Source organism: Pongo abelii, chromosome 9, assembly GCF_028885655.2.
Source record: "Pongo abelii isolate AG06213 chromosome 9, NHGRI_mPonAbe1-v2.0_pri, whole genome shotgun sequence".
Lineage (NCBI taxonomy): Eukaryota > Metazoa > Chordata > Mammalia > Primates > Hominidae > Pongo > Pongo abelii.
Window position 1 is genome coordinate 32,122,820 of NC_071994.2, and position 15,275 is coordinate 32,138,094.

The 15,275-nt window shown below is 42.4% G+C and overlaps 1 long non-coding RNA gene across 1 annotated transcript in view; it reads right to left on the reverse strand.

Annotated features, from left to right (window-relative positions):
- The window catches only part of LOC134762114 (uncharacterized), a 35,944-nt gene extending 21,982 nt beyond the window's left edge, over positions 1–13,962 (reverse strand). The window contains exon 1 of the long non-coding RNA XR_010141774.1: positions 13,825–13,962. This is a non-coding gene — a long non-coding RNA (uncharacterized LOC134762114). The remainder of the gene's footprint in view (positions 1–13,824) is intronic.
- Positions 13,963–15,275: the final 1,313 nt, after the last annotated feature.

Below are 15,275 nucleotides of genomic sequence, written 5' to 3' on the forward strand. Positions count from 1 at the left end.
CTTGCAGGCACTTACATTCTAGTGGGGGAGAAAAATAAGACAGAAAGAAGCAGATTGATTTAGCAATTCTGATACTGATAAGCAGTGTGAATAAAAGATGCTATGGGATAGGCAGGGATTCTTAAACTTTCCCTGTAAAGGCCAGATGGTAAATATTTTCAGCTTTGTGGGCCATCCATCTCTCTTGCGGCTACTCATACATGGAACTCAACTCTGCTGTTGTAGCCCAAAAGTAGCCATAGAATATATGTGTAAATAAATGAGAATAGATTTGACCCAAGACAACAATTTGCCAACCTTTGAGACAGAGCAAGCTGGCTGAAAGTGGGGCAGATGTCAAGCAAGGAAACTTGGAGACCCGAATGGTGAGAGGTCAGTCATGGGTTACCTGGGAGAAGAGCATCTCAGGTAGGACAATGAACACTTGCAGAAGCCCTGGGGTGAAGGGGCTCAGCACATTCCAGGGTCAGAAAGAAGACTAGCCATCTGGAGTATACGAAATAAAAAATGAGAGAAGAATGAGGTGATAGCACTGAGGTAGGATGCCACTCAGCCTGGATTCTTTCCAAAATATGACAAGAAGTCACTGGAGGGTTTTAGGCAAAGTGATGACCACAGAGGCCGGGTTCTTGTCAGAAAGATGAAAGAAAATACCAATTTTCCACTTACAGAGCACCTAGCTAGTACTTGATACGTGGAACTATCTAATATATCTTCCTTCGTATTGCTTGATACAGCATCATGCTTCCAAGGGGTCATCAAACCCTGGAATAGAAGGGACTCTAGAAGATATCTAGCTCACATCCCCTATTTTATAAATAAGTAAATTGAAACCCAAAGAGGTTAAATGCTTTGCCCACCATAAGTCATCAGATTGGGACTGGAACTCTAAGGAGAGAATTTCAGCAGAGAAGCGTGCCCAGATGACAAAGCATTTGTTGTGTGAAGGACAGGATGATTTTGGATCCAGGATGGTGACATCATGACTATGTCAATATTGGGTCCAGCGCCACGTGGACTCAGTGTGAGAGTTCTAGGGAAAGACAAGCTGTGAGAAAAATCTGAGCAGCGAAGATTTCCCGTTGTCATGGAGCTGAGCCTTGAGTGCACAGAGGAAGCCATGGGTATGAGGGTTCTCCCAGTGGTTGCCAGCTGAAGAATCATGGCCATGAGACTCCACTGAGGGGCCAGAGGTGCACAAGAGGAAAATGGCAGGCATCAAATGGAAATGGCAAGGGCTTATTTAGGAGCATATTTGACATACCCCTAAAAATGCTCAGAAACACTTGAGTGACACTTTGAGAAGAGGTGAAGTATGAATAGCAAGGGGGCCAGTGAAACACTATTTATGGCTGTCTACTGCACCCTACCTTTGCCACCCAGACTCATGTCCTCTCGGGGAAACACAAGTCATGTTTCAAATTCATGTGAGACTATATGGGCCCACACTCTGTCCATCCAGCAAATATATCTGTCAGGACCTTAAGTATGTATGTATTACCTCTTCCAAAATATTGGTTATTCTTGGAGCTAATACAAGTAGTATTAACGACCCCAGGTCTGTCCCAACAGCAAGCTTTGGCAACCGAACACACTGGTCTGGGCAGCATAGTGAGAGATGGAAGGGTCTTACCCTTCCTGTGGAATATAGCTGGGCTGGGCAGCAAGAGGGCTATGCTCAGTGTCCTGAAGTCAGTTTTCAAGAGATGAGGCTCCTACTGAAGCAGGGAAGTGGTGTCTCAGCAGGTTAAGATCCTGCTGCCTTGCCGACCAGGAGAGCCTTCCTCTCACCCCTGGGCTAGAGCCCTAAAATCTTGTCTCTTGCGCAGCAAACCTATTTTTAATTTTTTTTTTTTTTTTTTTTTTTTTTTTTTTGAGATGGAGTTTTACTGTTGTTGCCCAGGCTGGAATGCAATTGTGCGATCTCAGCTCACTGCAACCTCTGCCTCCCAGGTTCAAGCGATTCTCCTGCCTCAGCCTCCCGAGTAGCTGGGATTACAGGCACGTGCCACCACGCTCAGCTAGTTTTGTATTTTTAGTAGAGATGGGGTTTCTCCATCTTGGTCAGGCTGGTCTTGAACTCCCGACCTCAGGTGATCCACCCACCTTGGCCTCCCAAAGTGCTGGGATTACAGACGTGAGTATCATTCTATTTTTAGAATAAAAAACTGCTATGAACCATACCTTCCAATTTTCAGGCCCTTGCCTGGGCTCTATTTCTAGTGACCAACTGGAAAAATAACTCTCATTCTGCATGGACATACTTGAAATTTGGCCAGTGGTTTTACAATCCACTCCCTGGAGAATTGTTTCCCAAACAATGACAGGGCTGTGCTGTTAGGAGAGTGTCATCCTGTAGTTTGCAGAGAGAATGTTAACCTCCTCAGTGCCAATCCCACTACCTTCAAGCCACAGGGAAATTTGAATTGTATTGCTTCTCTCAAAGATTCAATTACAGACTTGGGGCTTTCTGCTAATGAAGATGATGAAACTTCAGGTCATGTAAATAAGAAAAGTTGAAGTTCCCAGAAAAGAGTGCTGGCTTTTTCGTGACTTTTTCCCAGTGGCTTCTATTTCTAACAGGAATTATTAGCCATGATAGAAGAGAGGCTTGATCCTTTACTGTAAACAAAACTGGACATGAAACGTCCTGAATGGACCCGAATTCCTCTGACTAGATGGGAACTAAGCCTGCACTGGGAAAAGGTGGGACGAAGACATGGAAACCGACATCAGTGTAAGCATTAGGAGATGTGTGTTCATAGTGGGACTGGTGATTCTAAAGCCGTTAAAGGGCATCAGTTTCGTGAGCCTAATATGATAATTTCGTACCTGGGATTATTCAAATTGTTTTCAATGTGCCTCCACTCCAAGGAGATGGAAACTGTACTCTCTTTCTGAGGATGACTCATCTCTAGTACATTCCATGAAAATGGGCAATGCCTCTGGAGGGCCTAGGGCCTGGATTTTCAAACTGCAGTGCATGTACCCTTGGGATTACACAGATTATGAAAGATACACAAAGCTTAGAAAAACAGGGTGTATGTTTCCAAAACATTCACTTTACTTGCAGATAGGTGGTTTAAAAAGAATGTTAAGATATATAATGTTTATGATCACTAAGTGTGTATTCAAAGTCTTTTCTGTATCGGGAAAATGTCCCACATTGTGAGCCCTGCCTTCATAAAGTAGAAGTTGGAATTTACTATTCCATCCTCCCTTGTAGCCGGGTTATAGGCTGGGTCTTAGGCAGTACCATACAGACACAACCACTAAAGACTTCAATTTGGTCAAAAGCGATATGAGGAAGGAGCCTTGAAGAATGTGTTTGGGCAGCACTGTGACAAAGCCACACGCAGCAGTAGCAGAGCCTCTGTCTCCAGTCCCCAGTGGGATCAGAGCAAGTACCTCTGTCTGGGGCAGGCTGGGGTGTTTGTGTCCAAGGCTAACACCACTGGACATTTGCTGGGACAGCCCCTAGGGACTGGCTTCATCATGTTTCCAGTATGTAGGGAACCCAATGCTTTAGATTTCCTAGAAGATCCACAGTTGCCCTTAAATTCTTGTTTTGCCTGAGCTACCTAGAATGGACTCCATTATTTTCAACCGAGAACTAACTGTAAATGATTCACATGAACATATTATGGAATCAAATTCAAGATTCACATGCATCTTAAAAATAAATGTTAAATGTCAATGAAATTTCACATTTGTGTCGGACACTTTGGGCTAAACCTTTTTACATATTTTTTTGCTTGTTAGGGGCATTTTTGGTGGAAACATTTGAACATCTCTGGCCTGAGGTATAGGCATATGGAAAAAAAGGAGAAATAGAGATTAGGTAGGACAAAGGGAAAAGTTAAAGAGAAAAAGACAAATAAGCAAATGAAATATTTGTGCACATAACTGCCTGCCTTAAAAAAGTCCAAGACATACATTATTCCATGTGATCCTCATGTCAACTTTGTTATCGTTCCCATTTTACAGATGTGGAATCTGAGTCTGCACAGAGAGACTACAGGACTTGCAGGAGAATATGTAGGTGGAAGACAGCAGCGGCCAGTATTGAAGCAGAGCACCACCATCAATTCCGATTCTTTTCCCACTCTGTCACACAATTGGAGAGGTGTTCTGTTTTCTGGTCTTCTTTTTCCAAAGAGTACAGGAAACAAGCTCAGAAAGCAAGAATCAAAGTGTTTCTTTCCTGCCTCCCTATCCAATGTAACTTCTTTCTAAAACTTGGCCCTACCACTCTGTCCAGGTCAGTCTGACAGAGGTGGCTCTGCTTGTGCCTTGTGGGATCACATATTGAAATCCTCCTCCCCTGAACAGCAGGCCTCGATGTCTGCAGTAAAGCATAAACAGCCTTTGGCCAGATGCAGCAGCTCCTGGGGTGCTGTTGGCTTTGGCTGGAGCAAACTGCTCCCTCCTCCGTGCCCGTCCCTCTCATGAAACAGTGTCACAGTGGCCTGGGTCTCACACACACTGGGCTTTTTCTGGAGTAACACATGCCAGAGGGGTCTGGAAGTGTAAACTGGGCTGCTGAGAAAACATCATGACCTTTTTTAAAAAACGTTTTAATTTTTATTTTAAGTTCCAGGGTACATGTGCAGGATGTGTTGGTTTCTTACAAAGGTAAACATATGCCATGGTGGTTTGCTGCACCTATCAATCCATCACCCAGTATTCAGCCCAGCATGCATTAGCTATTTTTCCTAATGCTTTCCCTCCCTCAACCCCACTGCCGGACAGGCCCCAGTGTGTGTTGTTTCCCTCCCTGTGTCCATGCGTTCTCATCGTTCAGCTCCCACTTATAAGTAAGAACATGCAGTATTTGGTTTTCTGTTCCTACATTAGTTTGCTGCGGATAATGGCTTCCAGCTCCATCCATGTACTTGCAAAAGACAAGATCACATTACTTTTTATGGCTGCATAGTATTCCATAGTGTATATGTACCACATTTTCTTTAATGCAGTCTATCATTGATGAGCATTTGGGTTGATTCCATGTCTTCACTATTGTGAATAGTGCTGTAATAAACATATGCATGCATATATCTTTGTAATAGAATGACTTATATCCCTTTGGGTATACACCCAGTAACAAGGTTGTGGAGAAATAGGAATGCTTTTACACTGTCGGGGGGAATGTAAATTAGTTCAACCACTGTGGAAGATGGTGTGGCGATTCCTCAAAGATCTGGAACCAGAAATACCATTTGACGCTGCATGACCTTTTGGAAGCCAGTGTACCACCACATGGCCTGTGCTCACCGGGGCAGCTTGAGGCCAGGCTAGGAGAAAGAGATGAGGAGAGACTCAGCCCTCCTCAGGGCCTGCACCCAGAACTTCTGGCCAAGGGGCATTAAAGCCCAACTGGCACAGTATGTTCAGACCACTATAACAAAACACCATAAACTGGGTGGCTTATAAACAACAGAAATTTGTTTCTCACAGTTCTGGAGGTTAGGAAGTCCAAGATCACCGCATCTGCCGATTTGGTGTCTGGTGAGAGCCCACTTCCTGGCTGATGGACAGCCAACGTTTTGCTGTGTCCTCACATGGCTGAAAAGATAAGGAGTCTCTCTGGGGCCTCTTTTATTTATTTATTTATTTATTTATTTATTTTTATTATACTTTAAGTTCTAGGGTACATGTGCACAATGTGCAGGTTTGTTACATAGGTATACGTGTGCCATGTTCATTTGCTGCACCCATTAACTCATCATTTACATTAGGCATTTCTCCTAATGCTATCCCTCCCCCTGCCCCCACCCCATGACAGGCCCCGGGGTGTGATGTTCCCCCGCTGTGTCCAAGTGTTCTCATTGTTCAATTCCTACCTATGAGTGAGAACATACGGTGTTTGATTTTCTGTCCTTGCGATAGTTTGCTCAGAATGATGGTTTCCAGCTGCATCCATGTCCCTACAAAGGACAGGAACTCATCCTTTTTGTGGCTGCACAGTATTTCATGGTGTACATGTGCCACATTTTCTTAATCCAGTCTATCATTGATGGACATTTGGATTGATTCCAAATCTTTTCTATTGTGAATAGTGCCACAATAAACATATGTGTGCATGTGTCTTTATAGTAGCACGATTTGTAATCCTTTGGGTATATACCCAGTAATGGGATCACTGGGTCAAATGGTATTTCTAGCTCTAGATCCTTGAGGAATCGCCAAACTGTCTTCCACAATGGTTGAACTAGTTTACAGTCCCACCAACAGTGTAAAAGCATTCCTATTTCTCCACGTCCTCTCCAGCACCTGTTGTTTCCTGACTTTTTAATGATCACCATTCTAACTGGTGTGAGATGGTATCTCATTGTGGTTTTGATTTGCATTTCTCTGATGACTAGTGATGATGAGCATTTTTTCATGTGTCTGTTGGCTGCATAAATGTCTTCTTTTGAGAAGTGTCTGTTCATATCCTTTGCCCACTTTTTGATGGGGTTGTTTGTTTTTTTCTTATAAATTGGTTTAAGTTCTTTGTAGATTCTGGATATTAGCCCTTTGTCAGATGGGTAGATTGCAAAAATTTTCTCCCATTCTGTAGGTTGCCTGTTCACTCTGATGGTAGTTTCATTTGCCGTGCATAAGCTCTTTAGTTTAATTAGATCCATTTGTCTATTTTGCCTTTTGTTGCCATTGCTTTTGGTGTTTTAGTCATGAAGCCTTTGCCCATGCCTGTGTCCTGAATGGTATTGCCTAGGTTTTCTTCTAGGGTTTTTATGGTTTTAGGTCTAACATTTAAGTCTTTAATCCATCTTGAATTAATTTTTGTATAAGGTGTAAGGAAGGGATCCAGTTTCAGCTTTCTACATATGGCTAGCCAGTTTTCCCAGCACCATTTATTAAATAGGGAATCCTTTCCTCATTTCTTGTTTTTGTCAGGTTTGTCAAAGATCAAATGGTTGTAGATGTGTGGTATTACTTCTGAGGCCTATGTTCTGTTCCATTGGTCTATATATCTGTTTTGGTCCAGTACCAGGCTGTTTTGGTTACTGTAGTCTTGTAGTATAGTTTGAAGTCAGGTAGCATGATGCCTCCAGCTTTGTTCTTTTTGCTTAGGATTGTCTTGGCAATGCGGGCTCTTTTTTGGTTCCATATGAACTTAAAAGTAGTGTTTTCCAATTCTGAGGAGAAAGTCATTGGAAGTTGGATGGGGATGGCATTGAATCTACAAATTACCTTGGGCAGTATGGCCATTTTCACGATATTGATTCTTTCTGTCCATGAGCATGGAATGTTCTTCCATTTGTTTGTGTCCTCTTTTATTTCATTGAGCAGTGGTTTGTAGTTCTCCTTGAAGAGGTCCTTCACGTCCTTTGTAAGTTGGGTTCCTAGATCTTTTATTCTCTTTGTAGCAATTGTGAATGGGAGTTCACTCATGATTTGGCTCTCTGTTTGTCTGTTATTGGTATATAGAAATGCTTGTGATTTTTGTACATTGATTTTGTATCCTGAGACTTTGCTGAAGTTGCTTATCAGCTTAAGGAGATTTTGGGCTGAGAGGATGGGTTTTCTAAATATAAAATCATGTCATCTGCAAAACAGGGACAATTTGACTTCCCCTTTTCCTAATTGAATACTCTTTATTTCTTTCTCTTGCCTGATTGCCTTGGCCAGAACTTCCAACACTATGTTGAATATGAGTGGTGAGAGAGGGCATCCCTGTCTTGTGCCAGTTTTCAAAGAGAATGCTTTCAGTTTTTGCCCATTCAATATGATATTGGCTATGGGTTTGTCATACAGAGCTCTTATTATTTTGAGATACATTCCATCAATGCCTAGTTTATTGAGAGTTTTTAGCATGAAGGGCTGTTGAATTTTGTTTAAGGCCTTTTCTGCATCTATTGAGATAATCATGTGGTTTTTGCTGTTGGTTCTGCTTATGTGATGGATTACGTTTATTGATTTCAGTATTTTGAACCAGGCTTGCATCCAGGGATGAAGCCAACTTCATCGTGGTGGATAAGTTTTTTGATGTGCTGCTGGATTTGGTTTGCCAGTATTTTATTGAGGATTTTCGCATTGATGTTCATCAGGGATATTGGTCTAAAATTCTCTTTTTTTGTTGTGTCTCTGCCAACCTTTGGTATCATGATGATGCTGGCCTCATAAAATGAATTAGGGAGGATTCGCTCTTTTTCTATTTATTGGGATAGTTTCAGAAGGAACGGTACCAGCTCCTCTTTGTACCTCTGGTAGAATTCAGCTGTAAATCCGTCTGGTCCAGGACTCTTTTTGATTGGTAGGCTATTAATTATTGCCTCAATTTCAGAGCCTGTTATTGGTCTAGTCATAGATTCAACTTCCTGGTTTAGTCTTGGGAGGGTGTATGTGTCCAGGAATTTATCCATTTCTTCTAGATTTTCTAGTTTATTTGCATAGAGGTGGTTATAGTATTCTCTGATGGTAGTTTGCATTTCTGTGGGATTGGTGGTGATATCCCCTTTATCATTTTTTATTGTGTCTATTTGATTCTTCTCTCTTTTCTTCTTTATTAGTCTTGCTAGCGGTCTATCAATTTTGTTGATCCTTTCAAAAAACCAGCTCCTGGATTCATTGATTTTTTGAAGGTTTTTTTGTGTCTCTATCTCCTTCAGTTCTGCTCTGATCTTAGTTATTTCTTGCTTTCTGCTAGCTTTTGAATTTGTTTGCTCTTGCTTCTCTAGTTCTTTTAATTGTGATGTTAGGGGGTCAATTTTAGATCTTTCCTGCTTTTTCTTGTGGGAATTTAGTGCTATAAATTTCCCTCTACACACTGCTTTAAATGTGTCGCAGAGAGTCTGATAACGTTGTACCTTTGTTCTTATTGGTTTCAAAGAACATCTGTATTTCTGCCTTCATTTCGTTTTTTTACCCAGTAGTCATTCAGGAACAGTTTCCATGTCGTTGTGCAGTTTTGAGTGAGTTTCTTAGTCCTGAGTTCTAATTTGATTGCACTGTGGTCTGAGAGACAGTTTGTTGTGATTTCTGTTCTTTTACATTTGCTGAGGAGTGCTTTACTTCCAACTACGTGGTCAATTTTGGAATAAGTGCGACGTGGTGCTGAGAAGAATGTATATTCTGTTGATCTGGGGTGAAGAGTTCTGTAGATGTCTATTAGGTCTGCTTGGTGCAGAGCTGAGTTCAAGTCCTGGATATCCTTGTTAACCTTCTGTCTCATTGATCTGTCTAATGTTGACAGTGGGGTGTTAAAGTCTCCCCTTATTATTGTGTGGGAGTCTAAGTTTCTTTGTAGGTCTCTAAGAACTTGCTTTATGACTCTGGGTGCTCCTGTATTGGGTACATATATATTTAGGATAGTTAGCTCTTCTTGTTGATTTGATCCCTTTACCATTATTTAATCGCCTTCTTTGTCTCTTTTAATCTTTGTTGCTTTAAAGTCTGTTTTATCAAAGACTAGGATTGCAACCCCTGCTTTTTTTTTGCTTTCCATTTGCTTGGTACATCTTCCTCCATCCCTTTATTTTGAGCCTATGTGTGTCTCTGCACATGAGATGGGTCTCCTGATGGGTCTTGACTCTTTATCCAATGTGCCAGTCTGTGTCTTTTAATTGGGGCATTTAGCTCATTTACATTTAAGGTTAATATTGTTATGTGTGAAGTTGATCCTGTCATTATGATGTTAGCTGGTTATTTTGCCCGTTAGTTGATGCAGTTTCTTCCTAGCATCAATGGTCTTTACAATTTGGCATATTTTTGCAGTGGCTGTTACTGGTTGTTCCTTTCTATGTTTAGTGCTTCCTTCAGGAGCTCTTGTAAGGCAGGCCTGGTGGTAACAAAAATCTCTCAGCATTTGCTTCTCTGTAAAGGATTTTATTTGTCCTTCACTTACGAAGCTCAGTTTGGCTGGATATGAAATTCTGGGTTGAAATTTTTTTCTTTAAGAATGTTGAATATTGGCCCCCACTCTCTTCTGGCTTGTAGAGTTTCTGCCAAGAGACCTGCTGTTAGTCTGATGGGCTTCCCTTTGTGGGTACCCCGACCTTTCTCTCTGGCTGCCCTTAACATTTTTTCCTTCATTTCAACCTTGGCAAATGTGATAATTATGTGTCTTGGGGTTCCTCTTCTTGAGGAGTATCTTTGTGGTGTTCTCAGTATTTCCTGAGTTTGACTGTTGGCCTGCCTTTGTAGGTTGGGGAAGTTCTCCTGGATAATATCCTGAAGAGTGTTTTCCAACTTGGTTGCATTCTCCCTGTAACTTTCAGGTACACTAATTAAGCATAGATTTGGTCTTTTCACATAGTCCCATGTTTCTTGGAGGCTTTGTTCATTTCTTTTTACTCTTTTTTCTCTAACCTTGTCTTCTTGCTTTATTTCATTAATTTGATCTTCAATCACTGATACCCTTTCTTCCACTTGATTGATTCGGCTATTGAAGCTTGTGCATGCGTCATGTAGTTCTCATGCCATGGTTTTCAGCTCCATCAGGTCATTTAAGGTCTTCTATACACTGTTTATTCTAGTTAGCCATTCGTCTAATCTTTTTTCAAGGTTTTTAGCTTCTTTGCGATGGGTTTGAACATCCTCCTTTAGCTCAGGGAAGTTTGTTATTACTGACCTTCTGAAGCCTACTTCTGTTAACTTGTCAAAGTCATTCTATGTCCAGCTTTGTTCCCTTATTGTTGAGGAGCTGTGATCCTTTGGAGGAGAAGAGGTGCTCTGGTTGTAGAATATTCAGCTTTTCTGCTCTGGTTTTTCCCCATCTTTGTGGTTTTATCTACCTTTGGTCTTTGATGTTGGTGACCTAGAGATGGGGCTTTGGTGTGGATGTCCTTTTTGTTGATGTTAATGTTATTCCTTTCTGTTTGTTAGTTTTCCTTCTAACAGTCAGGTCCCTCAGCTGCAGGTCTGTTGGAGTTTCCTGGAGGTCCACTCCAGATCCTGTTTGCCTGGGTATCACCAGTGGAGGCTGCAGAGCAGCAAATATTGCAGAACAGAAAATATTGCTCCATGATCCTTCCTCTGGAAGCTTCATCTCAGAGGGGCACCCGCCTGTATGGGGTGTCAGTCGGCCCCTACTGGGAGGTGTCTGCCAGTTAGGCTACACAGGGGTCAAGGACCCACTTGAGGAGGCAGTCTGACCATTCTCCGAGCTGAAACACTGTACTGGGAGAACCACTGCTCTCTTCAGGGCTGTCAGACAGGGATGCTTAAGTCTGCAGAAGTTTCTGCTGCCTTTTGTTCAGCTATGCCCTGCACCTAGAGGTGGAGACTACAGAGGCAGCTGGCCTTGCTGAGCTGCGGTGGGCTCTGCCCAGTTCGAGCTTCCCTGGCCACTTTGTTTACCTACTGAAGCCTCAGCAAAGGCAGGTGCCTCTGGGGCCTCTTTTATAAGGACACTAATCCTATTGATGAGGGCTCCACTTGCATGGCCTAATAATCTGTTCCAAAAGGCCCCACTTCCTATTACCATCACCTAGAGGGTTAGCATTTGGACTTATGAATTTTGGGGGTCATAAACATTCAGACCACAGCACAAAGGCTTTTTGTGAGTAGAAAAGAGAAGGTGGAAAGGAGATGAGGTGAGTGATGATTCGAGTGTCCAAAACTCTAATGTTAATAATTATGTCGACCATTCATTGAGTACTTACCATGTGCCAGACTTTCTGTTGGGCACTTTACACACTCATTCAATCTTCAACAAAACCTGGAGACAAGCATTATTATTATCCCTGAGGGTTTCAGATGAAGATCCTGAGGCTTATGGCATTTGCCCAGAGTCACACGAGTAAAGAATGACAGAGCAGAGATTTGAGAACAGGTCTTGCAGATGACAAAAGCTATATTAGATTAAGTTCTCAGCCTTTTGAGTTCTCATTGGCTCACAAAACAAATAGACCTTCTAGAACAGAGTAGTAGAGTGAACTGAAAATCTTTTGTCTCCCCACAATTGTCTGAGTATTAAGCATCTAAATGCAGGTGGAACTTATCAGCGAGACTACTGAAGAGTCAGCCACAATACTATTAAATGTGCTTTGAGAGCTCTGCCCATCACTCTATAGTTCCTGTAGGCTCCCAAGCTGTCAACAGATTAACCACATTCATACCAGACAAATCTGGTTGGTTGGATTTTATTTCATTGTCCATACAGCACCAAGTCAACATGGGCTCGTACTATTTCATGCTTACTTTCAAGGCTGGGTTATGGTCTCACTTCCTCAAACCCTTTATCACCCTGTAGGTGGAAGGCGGAGTACTTTTTGTCATTGTACATGGATTTTTTTTCTCCACACCCCACCTTACCCACACCGTCCTAAGGATTACTAAGGATTTCTGACTTACATGGGAGGAGTTGAAGTAGATACAGAGAAAATATCATTCTCTTTTGTTTGTCGAAAAAAGAAGAGTGCCAATTTGGAACCTCCTCTCTTGAGATCAGTTCATCTCTTTGTCCCTCAGCCTCAGAAGAGGAAGTGGGAGAGGGATTTTTCATATAAGACATGCAAATGGCCTAGTTCATAGGTCTCAAACTACATGCTATTTATGGAGCCAGACAGAAATCCAGACCATCAGGGTTACAAATATGTGGCCAAAGCATACATTGCTAATCAATCACAGCACCTCTCTGCACCAGGATGTGGCTCTCAAATGTTCCTGGAGTGCTGTAAGCAGTCATTACCAATCAATCAAGAGAACGCAAGAGAAAAAGTATATTTTAATGTGAACGAGTCCTTGGGCTTCTTATGGATAGGAATCCTACCTTATGAAAACATTTGCTCCCCGTTCATCATAACCTTACATAAAGTAATTAGGATAGCCCTCAATGTTTGTCGAATGCATAAATGAATGAAATAATAAATTAATGTAGCTATTTAGACAGATGTTACTAAGTCTCTTTCTGCTGGGCACCAGCTTCTCCTCCTGGGCATTGGACTTTGACTAAGATGCTGAAATCATCTGGGTGCTGAACTTGCAGTTAGTTCACAGAGATCCTCTCTTGCTGCAATAGCTTTTATTTTTATCTTTTTGAGATGGGATCTTGCGCTGTTGCCCAGACTGGAGTGCAGTGGCATGACCGTAGTTCACTGTAACCTCCAATTTCTGGGCTCCAGCAATCCTCCCACCTCAACCTCCCAAGTCACTGGGACTACAGGTGTGTGCCACCATGCCTGGCTATTACTTTTTTTTTAAAATAGAGATAGGATCTCACTATGTTGCCCAGACTGGTCTCAAGCTCCTGGCCTCAAGCAATCCTCCCACCTCAGCCTTCGAAAGTGCTGGGACTATAGATGTGAGCCACCACACCCAGCCTGCTGCAATTGTGTTACTTTTTTTTTTTTTTACACTAATCTTAATGCTGTGGAGCTTATGTCTTGGCGTCCTATGGAGCTGTTACTGAAATAATCCTTTCTACCTACACCTTGCCTGTACCTTCAACTGTAAGAGTCAGACAATAATCTATTGAGCCTAAGCCAGAGGACCCATTAGAATGACAGACACCGGGGTGGATTTTCTCAGCCTCTCTATGACTAAGTCTTTGTTCCCTGGCCAGCCTTCTCTCCTTGACTTGTTCTTGCCTTAGGATGTTCTCTTCCTGGAGGCACCACATGCAAATAGCCTTCTACCAGACCTGCCCAATCAGTTTCTCAGAGCTTCCTAGTCAGATTGAATGTCTACAGTGAACACAGTTTAAGCCCAATCTATGAACCCTCCCTCTTTACCCTTACATGAAGAAGACCATTTTTACTAGTTATTGCTAACTAACAAACCACTGCAAAATTTAGTGACTTAAAACAACAACCATTCCTTATTTCTCGTAATTCAGCAGGTCAGCTGGGTGATTCTGCTGATCTTGGCTGTACTTACCTTGTGCTGTGGCCAATTAGTGAAGTGACAGGGAACAACTGGTCTAGAATGGCCTTGGCTGAATGTGGCTCTCTTCCGTGTGCCTCTGACTTCCTTCCAGCAGACTAGCCTGGGCATGGTCTCATGATGAGGGCAGGGCTTAAGGAGGGCAAGCAGAAATGAACAAGTGTTTTTCAAGCTTCTGTTGGGGGTTAAAGCAAGTTACATGACTCAACCAAGAATCAGTGTGGGAGGGTACTACCAAATGGGTGGCCTCAGGGGAGAATGAGAAACTGGGGCTGTTAATGCAATCAACTTACCTCACCATGAAAGGGAATGTAACTTCATTAGTGCGAAACATTTGAAGTAGACCCAGTCCCTCTCTTATGATGGGGAAAGTTTCAAGCCAGTGACAATCATGCTTCAGATGAATGTCTCAAGATCAATAGCAATGTCTCAAGACCTATCGCAAACCCTCAGTTGAGTCTCTCTGGTAGTGAGCCATCTTCGGCCTTGGTCAGTCTGACAGGTGTCCCTCTAGAGCCTCAGCAGAAAAAAACAAGAATGAAGAACTTTCCTGGATAGCCCAAGCTGCCTTTAAGGTCCTCAGTCACTTCCTGTCTGTGTCTCAAAAGTACTTCCTTTGTATCCACAGTGACACAGAAAGCTGACCTCCCATAGTTCCCAGACTCTTAGCTCTTGTACCAAACTTGGCCAGCTCAATCTGGATATCCCTGCACTTACTTAGATTTCCACAGCAGCTGTCAGCATCTGGTGGTTTTGATGCTGTGGGTATCAAGAGTGGGAGTGACAATTCATTTTAGTGCTTCCAGAAGCTTACTTCCTATCTGGTTCCAGCTGCAAGTCTTCAGCCAATGCAAGTTCTCAGCCTCAACCTCAGCAGGAAAAACATTCAGAAAACTCAGATGATTTTATCTTTCTAAATGCTTCATTCCCCTCACTCCCCTATGGAACAGCTGAGTCTTATTGGAGATTTGATCATTCTCGTGGGATGGGCTTGATGGCCCTGCTAGCATGATTGTCTGTAGCAAGATTGCAAATTGGCAATCACCTTTTGGGAAACATTTCAATTGGAGAGCTCTGAAAAAAGTAGTTCTTTGTAGGTTTCTCACTTTTGGGTGGGGTCCTTGGTTCAAAGATAGGCAGTAGGATTTTTTAAATCTCCTGTTTCTCAGGTGGGCTGAACCAATTCCAGTTGCCTTTCCCACTAAAGGGAAAAAGATGTCAACTCACATGTCTTCACACAACACTCCAGGTAATGACTTTAATTGATAAGATTTAGCAACTGAAATGAAAACTATTTACCATCTTGGGTCAGACTGGACCAAAGATTCTAAGGTAGAAATCAATAAACCTAGTTGTTATGGGTTGAATTGTGTCCCTCCAAAATTCATAAGTTGAAGTCCTACTGCCAATACACCAGAACATGGCCTTATTTGGAAATAGGGTCT